Here is a 16,869-nt window from a genome sequence, read left to right on the forward strand (position 1 = left end):
GCCTTTCCTGATTTTACCCTATTTAAAAATTGAAATTCCTACCACCCTCTTGGAATTCTTTTTCCTTTCTCTGTTTTATTTTTTAATATAACACATACCTCACATTTTCCTTATATAGCACATATCACGTATTTAAGATTCAACATAATATATCAAAACACGTGATTTATTTTACTTTTTAATTTGTCGTCTATCACTCTCTCAACATGAAATTTTTACCTCACTTCAGGGAAGAACATTTGTCAGTTTACTTCACTCTTGACTCTCTTGTGCTGATACCTTATAGACTCTCAATAAATATTAAATGCATGACTTAATAAGTAAAAAAAGCAAATGTAAGGATAATTAAGCTTAACTATCATTTTCCACGTTTTAAGTTATGTATTTCTGTACAATCACTAGTAATAATGATCAAATGTATAATAATTAACATATATTTAGCTACTTCGAATTAATAAATTAATGAACTAATAAATTCTAAATTGAATAAAATCTAAAATAAATAATAAATAGAATGAGAGAATATTTACATAACTTTAGTTTTTGCTATTATTTTCGTGTAACCCAAAGTCTCAAATTTTATAAATAAGACTAGATAATTTCATCTTGCTAGACATTTATCTATATATTAATAAAAATAAATATAGTAAAGATATAAAATCTGAAGAACAATGTTAGACTTCAAAGAATTTTACTGTTTATCACAGTTTAAGGATTAATAGTCATAATATAAAATGTCTACATTTTTAAAATCAACTTTATTGTAGTATAATTGATTTAAAAAATTGTACCTATTTAAAGTGGACAGTTTGATATGTTGGCACATGTATGCATCTGTGAAATATATCTCCACTTCCTAAATTTTTCTTATAGCCCTTTATAAAAATCTATTTCTCTCAGCTATCTCCATGGCCCACTTACTATCCCTAGCATGACAGGATAGATTAGGTTGCATTAAATAAATAAAACAATTTGAGGAGAATTGACCACTTAACAACATTGCGTCTTCTAACACATGACATGGTATATCTCTCCATTAATTTGTTTTCTTTAATTTCTCTCAGCAGAGTTTTCTAAATTTCAGTGTACAGGTCTTTCACATCTTTTGCAAGATTATTTCATATTTTTGATGCTACTGTAAAGGGTATGTTTTTGTGTTTTCAATTTTAATTATTTGTTGCTACTTCAAAGAAACAGTTTATTTTTCTATATGTAGTTTATATCTTACAGCATTCCTGAATTCACTCATTCATGGCTTCTATTAACTTTCTAGTAAATTCAGTTAGATTCCTTACATAGATGAATATGTCATCTGCGAACAAAAGCAGTTTAACTTCTTTCATTCCAACATGCATGAATTTTATCTCTTCTTTGCCCTGTTTCATTAGCCAGAACCTCCAGTATAGCACTGAATAGAAGTGGTACAAGATGACTTGCCGTTTCTCTAATCTTAGGATAATTCATTCTTTCATCATTAATATGATAATTAGTTGTCAGTTTTTCATAGGTCCTTTTTGTCAGGTTAAGCAAGTTTGCTTCTATTTCTATGCTGCTGAGGTTTTGGTTTTTTTTATTATTTTATTTTTTGGTCAGACAAATATTCCATATTCTTCAAATTTCTGAAAGAGTTTGTGGAGAATTAGTATTTCTTTTGTAAATGTTTGGTAAATTTTATAAATGAAGACATTTGAGTTTGGATTTTTCTTTGTTTCAAGATTTTTAACTGTAAATTCAATATCTTTAATAGAAAAAAATTCTATGTGAGTTATATATTATCTGTATCATCTTAAGTGAACTTTGGTAGCTTTTGTGTTTCAAAGAGTTTGTACATCATCTAAGTCATTTAATTTTTTGGTATCAATTTGTTCATAATATTTCCATTCTCTTTAATATCTGTATACTCTGTAGTAATATTACCTCTCCTTTTCCTGATATTAGTAATTCATGACTTCTCTTTTCTGTTCATTTTTTTTCTAATTCTTATTTATCTTTGGTGTTCATTTTGGATAGTCTCTATTGTGTCTTCAAGTTTATTCATCTTTTTTTCTGCAGTGTCTAATCTGTCATGATTCTATCTAGTATATTTTTCATTTCAGACATTCTAATTTTCACCTCTAGAAATTCAATTTAGGCCTCCCCCCATGTCTACTTATCTGTTTCATTAAATGGAATACAGTTTATAAAAACTGTTTTAATATCTTTCACAGCTAATTCTAATATTTTTATCCATTCTGCATCTGTTTCAATTCATTAATTTTTTCTCCTGATTATTGATTATATTTTACTTTTCTTTGCATGGTAATTTTAGATTGATTGCTAGACATTATAAATCTTCCCTTATTAAGTGCTGAATTTTTATTACTGTAAGTATTCATCAACTTTATTCTAGAATGTTGTTAAGTTACTTGTAAACCGATTCTATCATGTCTTTTCAAATTTATTAGGCAAGGTCAGAGAGCTGTTTAATCTAGGGCTAATTATTTCCCACCACTGACAAAAGACCCTTCTGAGCACCATACCCAATGTCCCATAATTTAAGTTTTCTAGTGTAGTCAGTCAGCCTCCGCTTCTGGTCCCATGTGGAAAATGTGGACTATTTCTTCTAGTTTTCTGTATTTCTTTTCTTGGACCCAGGAGGTTCCCATTCACAGAGGCACTGAAGAGGACTATGTTGAATACTCAAAAGGGGTCCTCTTCAGATTTTCAGAGTTGTTTATTTTTGCAACTCTTTATTACTCTTTCCTGGGAGCTGTAGCAACCAGGGACTCCTTGGACTCTCAAAAATGTCTCTACACCTGAGGAAGTTTTCTGGGCTCTGTCTGGATTATTCTTCCCTATATCATGGCTTGAAGACTTTCTCAAGGCCGTAATTATAGAACTTAACCTCATTTGTTTCCCATTACTCAAGGATCTATTCTTGTCTGCCTAAAGTCCAATGCTTTGAAACTATTGGAGTTTTTTTAATTTTTTTTTTTTTACTTTTTTTTCCAGATAGGAGGGTAAATCTGTTCTCAGTTATTTAATCTTGGTTTGAAACAGAAGTCCCTACAAGTAGATACCTAAAAATTAAGAATAACCCAATAGAAGAATAAATAGGCTCTTCAGAAAGTTGGCAATCCAAATGGCTAAAAAAAGTATTCATCATGAGTTAAAATTTTTTATCCATATAGATGGAAAAAAAAAAAAAAGATGATGACTTATCATTGTTAGCAAATTTGTGGGGAATAAGCATTTTACTATCCTTTTGATAATAATATGAATAATACGAACCATTTAGAAAGTCTGAAGATGTGTATTTAAAAAAAAATCTGCAGTCCACGGCCATGCCACCCTGAACAAGCCCGATACTGTCTGATCTCGGAAGCTAAGCAGGGTCGGGCCTGATTAGTACTTGGATGGGAGACCACCTAGGAAGACCAGGTGCTGTAGACATAAAAAGTAAAAATTAAGAGATTAGAAGCTGACAAGGTCCTTGCAATCTTTGAGGTAAACCAAGGGTTGCCTTGCTAAATAAATAAATAAATAAATAAATAAATAAATAAATAAATAAAAATAAAAATCCCAGGAATGTTGCCAACAAGTGTCTAAGTAATTTGATAAAATATTCACATACACATTGAAAGAAAATCAATAAAGAAGGCCACTTAATGTCTGTATAATGAAACTTGGAAAGTTAATAGAATATACTGTTTATCTAGAATTGCAAAAAAGTTAATTAGTAAATAAATGCTAAAAGAACACTAGGTGATATGGACAATTTAACATTTATTATGAAAATAAGACACTGGAAAATACAGGAACATTTAAAAATACTTTAACATATCCTGGAGCTTTAAGCTGTGTTGCTCATTGCCCAAGGATAATACCATGCAATTTAAAATGAGACTCCTGATTTGAACTAATGAACTGATGATACTTTGTGTTTTCCTTGTTTATAGATCTTCCTAAGTGAATTGAATTTAAAACTTTTGTCTTGCATATTCTTTTTTTTTGAAACTTTTCTTTGCTTTTTTAATTTTCTTTCTTATTCAAAAATATTTCTTATTTTTGAAATGGGTAATACCCCTTCCCCCATTAACTGTTTTGGCTTATGTTGACCTTTTATTCATTTTCACTTTTATGGAGTGATTTGCATGAGTCTTCTATTTCATTGTAAGTATTTCACTTTCTTCCCAACTGTATTTCTGCAAACCCTTCTATTAAATGTCAGTGTTTTTGTTATATTTGTCTTCTGTAGACCTGCATTTTATACTAATGATATTATGATCACTGAGTAGAAATATCATCTGGCTGCAGACTTTTTTAGGATTGGATTTTTTCCAGATACTCAGTTGAAAATAGTTTCAGATTTGACTTTTGATTAAATGTACTGTATGAAGAAGCAGCCCTAAACTGATTCATGACTATGAATCTTCCCGAGTTCAAATCAGGGTTTGCCCTGTAATACATTCTCACCCAAAGCCTAAACTTTTCAAAAATAAATAGCCTAAAACAAATTTCTCATATTTTATAATTTACTGTAGTTCGAAGATATTTCACCATTTTAAAAAAATATGGGATAGAATGTACTTACATATATGTAACACTTTGGAATTCCCTTTTAAGCTAAAATTCTTCAAAGAAATACAATAAGGTGGATACAACAGACTGACCTTATCATTTCAAATAGGTGGTGTATATCAAAATAGAGGACTCTGTAAACTACATGGGGAAAATAATAGCTAACATTTATCATATGCCCAGCATGTACTAGACACCATTTTTAGTAATTTACGTATGTTAATTTATTTAATCCCGAAAGTTTTACTCTTGTTTATTGCTATTATTAATCCCATTTTATAGATAAGAAAATTTAGGCCCCTAAGGCTTAACGTTTTAAATTAAGCCACACAGATAATAAATGTCAATGCCTCAATCTGACTCCGGCAGTGGGACCACACATTCATAATTGCTACCTGACATCCTCTTTCCAGAGTCCAATACGATAATACATTAATGCAATAATATAATTTCTTTTTTGCTCACAGTTTTAAAATTTAACTTCTGAAAATTGGCATGGCACCCACAATTGTTTTATCCTGAAGTTAAAAACCTAAATGCTACCATTGTACAGTAATGCTACAATCAGATTTTTATCTTTTTTAAGCTCTTAGTGTCTTGTGTTATTTTTTTGAGTAGAAATTGATTTTTGTTTCAACTCAAAACACATAAAAAGAGATTTTCTCACACTACTCTCAGAATTATAGAAGGGGAGAGAAATGTACTGAAGTGATATTTCACCCCAGGTCCCTCTGAAAGACCCAGAGATAGGGCCCCGCATGGAGAATACCAGACTTTTAGCTCCCACAGAGAGAAGAAGGTAGGTCTTCTCTTCTTATTTCTTAAGTAGGCCAATGGTTTTCAGAATTTGGAAAAGTGTGATAGTTTAGTGGTTGTTCTTTTTAGATTATAAGTCATAGTGAATGTGGCCAGAAATAATTCAAAGTGAAGAAATTAGACAAAAGACTACTTTTTAAAACGGAGGCACTATATGAAAGATCATATTGTAGTCATGTATCTACAAATAGAAATTATGCAAAAACTAGCCAATGCATAAAAGCTAAAAAAAAAAAAACCTTATGTGCTAGCTGGCTTACATGAATAATTTTGACATAACAGTTTCATCTCTTCACACTGTGCATTTAGATGTCATCAAGCTTTGTACAGTCGATTTCCAACGTACCGACAAATGACTATACTACCATTTATTGCCCATTTTGTTTTAATGTAAGTTACTCAGCCCCATTTATCTGTGCCCTGAGTCACACTTCTGTTGCTCTTGCTAACCCTTTCCTGACTTCTTTAGATGCCTTTTGAATTTTTAAAAATTTTTGCATAATCACGTATTCCAAATAAACTCTGGGCTGCTGTGTTTTCTGCTTTTCCATTTACCTGGTCATTGCCCTCAGTTTTCATTGTATTTTTAATTTTATGCAGCACACATGTAAATGTACATGTGTGAGAATAATATGTTACCTGGAGGCTCACAATATAGTTTGAGCTGTCTTCAAATATTCAGAAGTTCATTCATTCATTCATTTATTCAGTCATTTATTTATTTAGAAATAATAAAATAGGTAGTAGATAGAAGAAAGGTGAGTTGTATGTTACACAGACAGAATTCAAACTAGAGCTCAGAATTCCTCTCTTCAGACCTAGAAAGTAGCCTATCCAATTTCTATAATTATCTGTATCATTTGCTTACCTGGGCCAATCTATTAGTCAGACAACTAATATACATACATTTTACACACATGTCAAACACACTCTTATACCACCACCAACAAACACCACAATCAACAACAGCAGCAGCAATACCAATTTACCAACAAGGTAATGATAGTCTTTGATTTCCTTTTCTGTTTTTTAGAAGAACACAATGATTAGGATAGATAGCCCCCATCTAGCCCATAATAATATATGTAGAGTAAGGGACTTGGAGCTCTGATTCAGAAATCTATGCTATTTTGATTTCAGCATGCTTAATTTCTGAATAGGTCTAGGCTGACAGGATCTCAGAACAAGAGGAAAATGAAATAGGAACAATTTAACTGGCATAATGATGAGAAATATAAGACATTTAAAATGTTTTCTACCATTAAATCCCTGCTTGTGATTTGCCTTCTATTCTTCATTTAACCTCTGATTCTGTAAATGAGAATGATAATCCTCCAACCCTTTATCATTCACTGAGGTGCAATAAAGATGAATTCAGTATGTTCATGATGCACATAGGGCTCCTTAGAGATCTTCAGTGCATATGGAAGAGGCTTGAGCAGCCTTCTACCTCTGATGATGAGCACCATTATCTAGCACCATGATTTTTTAAGCTTGTATAGGTTGTTTCAACTTGGTAAAAAATAATATTTATTTCAATCATGCAATCAAAATAATATCCTAATTAACCTTTTTTAATACACTTTACTTTTAGGGCAGTTTTAGGTTCACAACAAAATTGAGAGCAAGGTACAGAGATTTCCCATATGATGTCAGCCCTCACACATGCATAGATTCCCCCATTATCAACATTCTCCATCATAGTGGTACATTTATTACAGTTGATGAGCCAATATTGCCACAGCACTATCACCCAAAGTCTACAGTTTACATTAGAGTTCACTCTTGGTGTTGTACATTCTGTGGGTTTTGACAAATGTATAGTGACTTGTATTGCTCTAGACCAAATATTTATATCGCCCTGAAATTCATATGTTGAAATCCTAATCCTGAAGGTGATAGTATCAGGAAGTGAGACTTTGGGTGATTAGATCATGAAGTTGGAGCCCTCATACATGAATTAATGCCCTTAGAAGAGACCTCAGACAGATCTCTCACCCCTCATCCCTTCTGCCATGCGAGGACTTCTGCCATGTGAGAGGACTCAGAATACAATAAGTCCATATATGAACCAGAACTATGAGAAATAAATTTCTGTTCTTTATAAACCACTCAGTTTATGATCTTCTGTTATACTAATCTGAATGGACCAAGATACGTATCTACCAGTATTGTAATAAACAGAATTGTTTCATGGCCCTAAAATTGTCAGTGTTCTACCTATTTATCTCTCCTTCTCCTCTAACCTCTGGCAACCACTGATCCTTTCACGATGTCCATAATTCTGCTTTTTTCATAATGTCATACAGTTGGAATTACATAGTTTGTAGCCTTTTTGGATTGGCTACTTTCATACATATTTAAGTTTCCTCCAAGTCTTTTCATGGCTTGAAAGCTTTTTTTTTTCTTTTTTTTAAGTGCAGAATAATATTCCATTGTTTAGATATACCACAGTTTGTTTATCCATTCACCATCTTGGTTGCCTCCAAGTTTTGCTTATTATGAGCAAAACTGCTATAATCATTTGTGTGCAGGTTTCTGTGTGGACATAAGTTTTCAGCTTCTTTGGGTAAATACCAAGGAGCACGATTGCTGGATTGTATGGTAAGAGTATATTTCGTTTTGTAAGAAATTACCAAACTGTCTTCCAAAGTGGCTGTACCATTTTGCACTCCCACCAGCAATAAGTGATAATTCCTGTTGGTTTACATACTCACCATCATTTAGTGTTGTCAATTTTGAATTTTTGCCATTCTCATAGGTGTGTTCTCTTTGTTGTTTTAATGTACAGCTGACTAATGGCATACAATGTTGAGCACCTTTTCATATGCTTATTTGTAATCTGTATATACTCTTCGGTGAAGTATCTGTTTGGATCTTTTGTCCATTTTGTTTTTCTCTTATTGTTGAGTTTGAAGACTTCGTCGTATATTTTGGATAACAGTCCTTTATCAGAAATGTTTTTTGCAAATATTTTTTTCCCAGTATGTGGCTTGTGTTCTCATTTTCTTGAAATCCTGATTGAGTTTTTAATTTATCTTGAATCACTTTTTGTATTTATTAGTTTTCAAATCAATATTGCATTGATAGTGATAATGAATATAAATGTTTCTTTGTAATGCTTAGTTAGGCAGGACTGGACAATTCATCCACTATTGATTTGTATACGTAAGTATACTACAATTATATCCTAAATAGAGACAGAACAGAAGTTGATATATCTTAAACGTTTGGGTGGAAATTAAAACTCTAGTTGCGTAGCAAATAATTTAGAGGAATCACCAGAGTAATTTGGCAAGAGTTGGATTATCTTCCTTCGCATGCTCACCTCAGTCTGTATAAACATCAATAACTTAGAATAATATAGGTCTATAAGCCAACAAGATTTTACAGATATCTTTTTAGCGTTTCAGAACAAAGCCATGTGAAAATCACTCAAATTAAGTTCTAAGCCTCAAAATGGATGGTTTTCAAGCATCAGGCCAATTAAGTTTAGAATTAAGCGTGTTTTCGAAAACTTTCGAAATCAGACCTCCTGGAAGAATTTTTTCTTTCATTGTAAAAGCAATATATCTGGGTATGTATTTCTAATCTATAAATTATCTGGAGAGTGACAGAAGAAAGAGAACCATAGATCTGCTCTGTACTTACTGATACTTTGGAAGCAATATCCGTGATGGTGCAGAAGACAGCCAATTAATGGTTTTTGTGGTTTGCTAAATGCCTGAGTAAAGTTGAGGTGTTTAATAACCACAAAAGCCCTTTACTGCCACTAGTTCTAAGACTCCAACTGCAATTCATAGTCTATACCAGCATTAAGGCTGGTACAACAAACCCAAGAAAGAGAATGTCTCTAAAACATTCTCTTTCTCTCCTCAAGAGGATTTGTTAATACTATTTTTTAAATCTTTTTTAAAATTTTTTTTCTATTTATCTCAGAGACTTTGTATCAAAAAATATATAGAATGAGATGGCTTGCAAAGCAAAGTGTTATCTATGTGTCTTAAGAAGAAATTATATATAATAATAATTATATATAAATGAACAAGGAGAGAGCACTTTTCCAAGTGTACCTAGGATCTTAATCATTTGTACTTTGATTCTACAGTAGGAAAGTAAAAATCCAGTACCGTGCCCTTATGCTGATATCCACAGCAGCCTTCTTCCGGAGAAAGTCTGGTGGAGATATCTCAGAGATTATTCAGTTGGATCATCAGAAACACTTTTTTATTTTCCATATCTGAAAACTAGGCCAGAAATGCGTTGTTCAAAGGCACAAAACTAGTTAAGAGTAAAACTTAAATTCTTTCCTCATTCTATCCTTCACTGTTTCATGTCTGGACTGCTATAAAAGTCTTCTACAGTAATTCTGTTTCTTTAGGCGAACTGAATGACATTCCTCCAGCTCTAGTCTGTCATCCATGTTCCTGAGGGATCTTTCCAAAGCCTGCCCATGGTGATGCCAATCTGACAGTACTAATTGTCTTGAGAACACAAGGCTCCAGTCTTCCAAACTATGTTCCATCCACACACCCTTCTACTGTCCACTTCAGACATGATACTTTTGTAATATCATTAACTATTCCCTAGCCCTATCATTTTTCTGTCCTGGCTTCATAACTTTATACATGGAAATCTGCCCAAATTGTTCTCTTAACTAACTTTTCACCTTTCTTTTTGATCCCTAGAAGCCTTCATGTAAAGATATTTATTTTTTCCTTTTATGATTAACAACTATGTCTTTTGTCTCTTTTATGTTTTCTTAATCAGGGTTCTTAAAGATTTGCATGTCTGCCCAGAAGATAGGCTACTCACATAGGAGAGAATCATATCACACCTTAGAAATCACCAAATTAAAAAGGCTCCTTGTTGAGAAACATCTGATTTCCTTTTTAAGAATGGAGAGAGACAAGAGGGAAACTCACATTCACTATCTTTCCCATCTCAGTGATGACACCACCAAATCAGTTGCAAAGATCAAAAATCTAGGAGTCAACTTTGAGGCCACTTTTTAATAACTCTCCATATCTAATCTATCAGCAATCTTTGCCAGTTCTGCCTGCAACTATATCTGCAGTTATTTAATGACTGTTTCTCTCCACTACTTTCCATGGTAACAGTAGGGATGACTGCAGTAGCCAGTGTATATATATACTGCTACAATAGTGTCTTAACCCCTCTCCTGGGTTCCACTCCAGTTAGACTTTACCCCATTTTTCTCATAGCAGCTGAAATATCCTCTTTAGCCTAAAAACAAGAAGGACTTCCATGATCTAGCCCCTGCCTGCTTATCTGACCTAATATCATTCTCTTTCTTGCTCACTAAATTCTTCATATACATGCACTTGCATTCTCGCTGGTCATTAAAAGAGGCTCTGTTCCTTCCGTGCTCATTGCCTTTGCAGTCCAGCTACCTGGAAGACTCGTGATCCAGGTCCTCACATGACAGGCTCCTTTTTTGGTAGGTCTCAGTTCCTGTATTACCTCTTCAGAGAGACTGTGGCTGACTTCTCATCTAAGCCAATTTCTACGCTTTTTTGGCCATGTTGTCCTGTTCTTTTTTTTTTATAGCATTTTACTGTCTGAAATAAACTTGCTTATTTCCTTTGTTTGCTTTCTTTGAATCTATTTCCCCACATTAGAATGTAAGCTCAGTGAGGCCTCTCTTGTTTACTATATCCTCAGTACCTGGAACAGATATATAAACAAATAAGTGTATTTAATATATTTAATCTACATAATGTTAATATATTTAATAATAATATATTCCTCCCTGAGCCAAGCAATGAAACAGTCCCAAGTGCTCCCTTCTCAGTTTTTCATCTTGTTATGTTTATACAGGTTCAACAGAAACACTGCTTTCTGTCCCCACTTCTAAATGATATGAGTCTGTGCTGGGGTTACTCTAGGTCTTTAGAACAGAATAAGAATCTCACCATCAGACAAAGGACAGGAACATTGTAAATAGTATCCAGATGTTGCTTGAAGCTACATTTTATAGGAAACAAAAGAAAACTGAAGCTCCTTTGGCTATCTTCACCTCTTGAGACCCTATAATTTCCCTATTTGAGATGAAAACAAATCAGGTTATAAACTCAATACAGGGCACAGAACTAATGTTGATGAATTCTAGAGCATGTTCTTAATGGAACAATTAAATGACTCCCTTCTTCCAATTGGAGTTTGCAGAATAAATTCTAAAAATGTTTGAGGAAGGGGGTTAGGGAAAGATTGTGACCTAAGTGCCAATTCTTGATATCACTTCTCCCATGTCTTTAATGAGAGGATTTGATACAAGCATCTTGGTAGGGAGGCTGAATGGTCTTGAAGTACCTGATATAGGACGTGATTCCAAGAAAGCAGGCATTTCCTTTATTCATTGAGATGCAAGGTTAGAGAGCTGAGAAGATCCAAAATCCCATGTTTGTTAGAGGATATAGTGGTGATTCACCTGCAGTGAACCCCTTCTGCAACGTGCAGAATAGGATTGATTCTGACTACCTGGTGTGTTATGTTCATTGTGTGGAGGAAGGAAAGAGGGGCTGTCTGATTCAATTGACTCAAGTGCTCTTGAAGAGAGCTATGAAGATGCTCTGTGGAATTAGGGAATCTTGGGAGAAGCCTAAAGACAGAGAGTTGTCCAGTTCCGCTTTCAGAGGAGTGGCCCAGTATGCCAGCTGCTCTGCATGGGCCCACCCCAGGTCTTCCTTGCTAAAAGGTGTGCCCCTGACAAAGAGGCTACAACACAAGACCTTTTTGGATGCTGAACGAATCCACTACACAGATATGCGTATATAATTTATCAGCCATTGCAAGAACTTAGCAAATTATGGAAGAAAAACACAACTGAATAATACAATAGGTGGTTCCCATCGAGGCAAAACCAATGGAAGCAAGGAAAGGAATAAAGGTTATACACCCAGGTCTTCAAATTCTAGTCTCTATTCTTTTCACTTTTCAATTGTGACTTATTTCATGAGGCTATTTGAGAAATTTTACATCACATTTTAACATGTAGTTTTCCATTTTTTTTTCAAATGCTTCTTTCACTATATTGCACTCATATGATATCATAAAAGTCCATTACTTCAGTTACTGACCATGAAACTAAAGTTTTCATTAACCATTACTTTCTTTCTCTTCCTAAGTATCCAGTAGCTGACATCCTTACTTAACATTCTTCACCCTAGCTGGATACTCTCACTCTTGCTTGCCTTTGCTCATCTTCAGTGCTTTATTCTTTCCCATCTGGTAAATGATTCTGCTCTCCTCTAATACATTGTTTAAAAAGTGGCACTTTCATTATTTTTAAGGACTACTCTATTTAAATATGATTAAATATTCAGGAAAAATAATATGCAAAGATTTTTTTAGGACTAAATTTGGAGGTCACTAGAAGCTATCAAATAAAAAGGTAACTTTAAAATATCTATGTACAGCATATTTTATACTCTTTTCAAAGAATTTTTTAACAGTTACTATGACTAAGTTCTCATTTTCCTGATTAAATGATACAGTCTTAAGTAATCGATACAATATTTTTATTTGAGAGAAAGCAAAGGAGAATTTCTAGGAGAGATTTTCTGATGAGCCACCTACCTACACAGCCCTCCTCAATTAATGTTTCTTTCTTAAACAGAAATGTAGAGTTCAATATTTTTTTAAATAAAACAAAAAAAAAATATTAGCCACCAAAACATTAGTGAAATATTGAGCATAAATTATTTTTTAAACCAACAAAAAGAATCAAAGTTAACTTGAGCAGACACTGATTCAGAGAATATTTAAAAGGCTTCTCTCTGAGGGGAAAGGGGAGGTAGGTAGGGTAAAAGGGGGCAAGTATGTAGTGACAGAAAGAAATCCAACTGTGGGAGGTGAACACAGTGTAAATATATATATGTCTTACTGTTAAAAGGTACAGCTGCAACTTAGAGGATTTTGTTAACCAATGTCACTGTAAAAAATAGATAAAATTTTTAAATATTTTTAAAAATTAAATAAATATAAGGCTTCTCTCCTTGCCTAGGTATTTTTTTGAAATGGTGCCTACTCTGACATTTTATGACCAGTGTAGGGATATCGTCATCTATATCTACTTAAGCTCTCCTGATTCAGGAGCTTTCCTCTACTGTGTCTCTAGCACCTATATCAGTGCCTTGCACTGATACTTTGAATAAATAAAAGGATGATTTATTATAGCAAAACTTCAGGCATTTTTTTAAAAATCTGGCTGGTTAGGTTCATTACTATCTTGAATATGTAAATTTTCTATGTCTAAGACAAGGCCTCGAATTTCAAGGTTATTGATAAAAATCACTCACATGAGCCGTATCCTATCAATGCACAGAATTTTAATGCACAGAATTTGCACTCTCCTCTAAAGGTATCCTTATCATAACGATTTATTTGTTAAGAAGAATTTGGGCCCATTGGATCAATGTACCAATAATCATCAATTCTGTGTTAACAGAGTTCATTTTTTGTACTTGTAAATTAAATTAGATATAATGTGCCAAAGTATTAAATTAATTCCTATTGCAACTTAAAATGCAAATAGAGTTTCTGTATCATGTGCATAGTAACTTGCCAAGAAAATTTACTGAAGAAAATAGTTACTCCGATTCTACCTGAAAAAAAAATGAAACTTGGTATTTGTAGAAAGCAGCCCAGATCTCTCATTTAATGTTATCTAAATATTTATCTGCCACCCTAAATTTAACCTGAGGTAGAGACCGACTTGATAAGCTTGGATGGGTGGCAGTATAACACCAAACACATGAGTCCTTCGGTGCTCATTCCAGAGGTCCTGGTTCCTGGGCCTCATATATTAGTGGCCAATGTTTACTATGGTAAAATAAAACAGAAAACCAACCTTTCTAATAGTCCTGCAAAATATCTACATAAACTCTGTAGAGTTATTATCTTATTTTTGAAGATTGTTAAACAATGTGCAATATGACTTTGGTAATGGAAAAGAGAAAACATTCTTGAGTGACAGAAATTATCATAACTACTGGTTCTATACAGAAAGTCCACAACATTTTTACTTGATGATATTCAATCTCCTTTGATAAATAAGCTTTATAAAACCTTTATCCTGACCTCATGCATCAAGCAGATTCTTAATAAATCTTAATTGACTGTTTTTTGAATGCGTTTTGTTAATGAGCTTTTCTGGTCTCTAGCCTGGGCTGATTAAAACTCACCTTGTGTTGGCTAAGAAATGTTATCTAATAGTCTAAACTGTTTTGCTAAATAATATTAAGCATGGCACTAGTTTTATGAAATAGCCTTCTACCCATTCCAGCTCAGCCACAGAGTTGATATTGGCACAGGACCCATCACCTCCGACATTTTCTTGTTTGTTACACTGGTAAACGTGTCCTAACCTAGCTGTTTGTAAAGGCTAAAGGAATCCCGTGTCTCTTTGTCATGGCTCAGATGGGTTACAGTCTGCATTTCATTCTTTCCTGATGTCGTCTGATACTCTTGGCATCAGTAGAGCCAAAAATAAGTTCACATGTAACCAGTGGTTATAATCACAGTTTTGAACGTGCAGCAACAGTGCCCATCATAGTCTCAGAGGAGGGGATTTGGCAGGAAAATAGTCCCCCACTGTGCCCCCAGGTTGCCTGTCTACACCTGTCATTACGTGGCATCTATTCGCAAGTAAAATAATCTTCCCAATTTGTTTTTGGGCAAAATGCCATCATAGCAGATGGACATGAGAGTATATAACTGGGAAGTTATGCATATACATTAAATATGCGGCCTATGAGCATGAGTCCTTTCTAGGAACATCCAAACATCTGTCTGCTCTGAGCTTTTGTGTATAATGTTTACACCATATGCCAACACAGTGGGGGGGCCTTGTCGAAGATGCAAAAAGGAGCACTCATGAATTTCATGAAAATTGTTTCATAGAGAGAATTTGCCTCACTCTGAGCAAAAGGAACATACAAGTATTGTGAATATCTTTGTTATTATTTCAAGATATCAAATTTTAAAAACTGATTTTGGCAGCAAAAAAGCAAAATTTCTGGATATTACGAGAGAATTAAAATTTGGATCAATTCTTAAAATGTCTTTGTATGACATGCTTGGGTTATTTAGGCCTTGATAGAGTTATTTAAAGTTTCACCATTACTTATTAAATCGCTATTGTCTGAAATCAAAGCTGCATCAAACCAATCAGCATTTTTAAAAGAAACTTTATAACTCATCTTGCAAGGTATGGAGCATTTTTAGCATTTGTATGTTTTATTTACTGCAGGTGTACCCCAAATTAGTAAAACATTCGTTATTATTTGAAGCATGGAATCTCAGTAATTTGGAATCCTATCTGAAATAATATTAAGATTTCTCTGTAAATATGTTTCATTTTTTTAACAAGAATATTTTCATCATAATATGGATATACCTTATTTTTAAAATTTTGGAATATTCCAGTTTTGCATACAAATTAAAGGAATATATTATTTTAATATTTATTTATTTCAAAATGACTGTAATTTTTTTCATCCTGAATTGTCATAACTTTATCTTCTTTGTCTTATGAACTTTTCACAAACCTAGGTGATTATTTATATCTGTTTTCTTTCTTAAGGGTTTTTTTTAATATTAAAGTATTAAATAAATAATAAAATATAAAAATACAGATTATTATATTACTGCTTATGAACTTATATTTTCACTTTTCAATAAATACTTGTGTTAGCAAATTTAACATACAATTTAAAAAGCCATGAAACAACAACCGTCCATTTCTATGTATATATTTTATGACTCCAGAATCTTAGAAGTCAGTACTACTCAAATGAACTAATATGTAGAATATTTCTGATAAGATAACATCTACAAGGTAAACTTGGAATATTTTATTTACTAAGTATCTTTCAAATTTTATATAACTGAATAATCAGCAATGTATGCAAAATTAAATCTCAACAGCGTGTTCTAGCTCAGCCAGACTTGTGTACCAGTTATGAAAGATTAATTCAAAGTTAGATCTGTGCTTAATGAAGGGTGGAAATAAGTCCTACAGTATAAAATTATAGACTTTGGTGGTTAGAAAATTACGTTTATGTTATAAAAATAATACACAAGATATATTTAGTCTAGAGACTAAAGTTTCAACTATTTCTACATTTGGGCATTTAAAAAGTGTATATTCTGTATTTGAAACAATTAGCTACTTCATTACTATAAATACAGTGGTATATATATTTTGAATGTCTAATTAGGAAATTAAAGTTTAAAATATTAAAAGACCTGATCATTTAACATGTAATGATATAAACATTGCAATTAACAAGTCAACTGATTATCTTCAATGATACAAATTTGCATTAAAAGTATGGTTAGAAAATTTGGCACTACATTATTTTACTATTCTCCTATGTAATCTGTGCTTCAGTTATCAAAAACGTGTGCAGATGACATTCAAATTTACTCCATCAACCTGGATTTGAATTTCTAAGGTTAATGTCTCTT

At 33.0% G+C, this 16,869-nt stretch overlaps 1 protein-coding gene and 1 pseudogene across 14 annotated transcripts in view; both read left to right on the plus strand.

Moving 5' to 3' along the window:
* KHDRBS2 (KH RNA binding domain containing, signal transduction associated 2) overlaps positions 1-16,869 on the plus strand; it is a 512,467-nt gene that overhangs the window by 288,139 nt on the left and 207,459 nt on the right. The gene's annotated exons all lie outside the window — the stretch shown is intronic.
* LOC120595261 (uncharacterized) lies at positions 3,314-3,432 on the plus strand (annotated as a pseudogene).

Source organism: Pteropus medius, unplaced genomic scaffold, assembly GCF_902729225.1.
Source record: "Pteropus medius unplaced genomic scaffold, Ma_sr-lr_union100, whole genome shotgun sequence".
Taxonomy (NCBI): Eukaryota; Metazoa; Chordata; class Mammalia; order Chiroptera; family Pteropodidae; genus Pteropus; species Pteropus medius.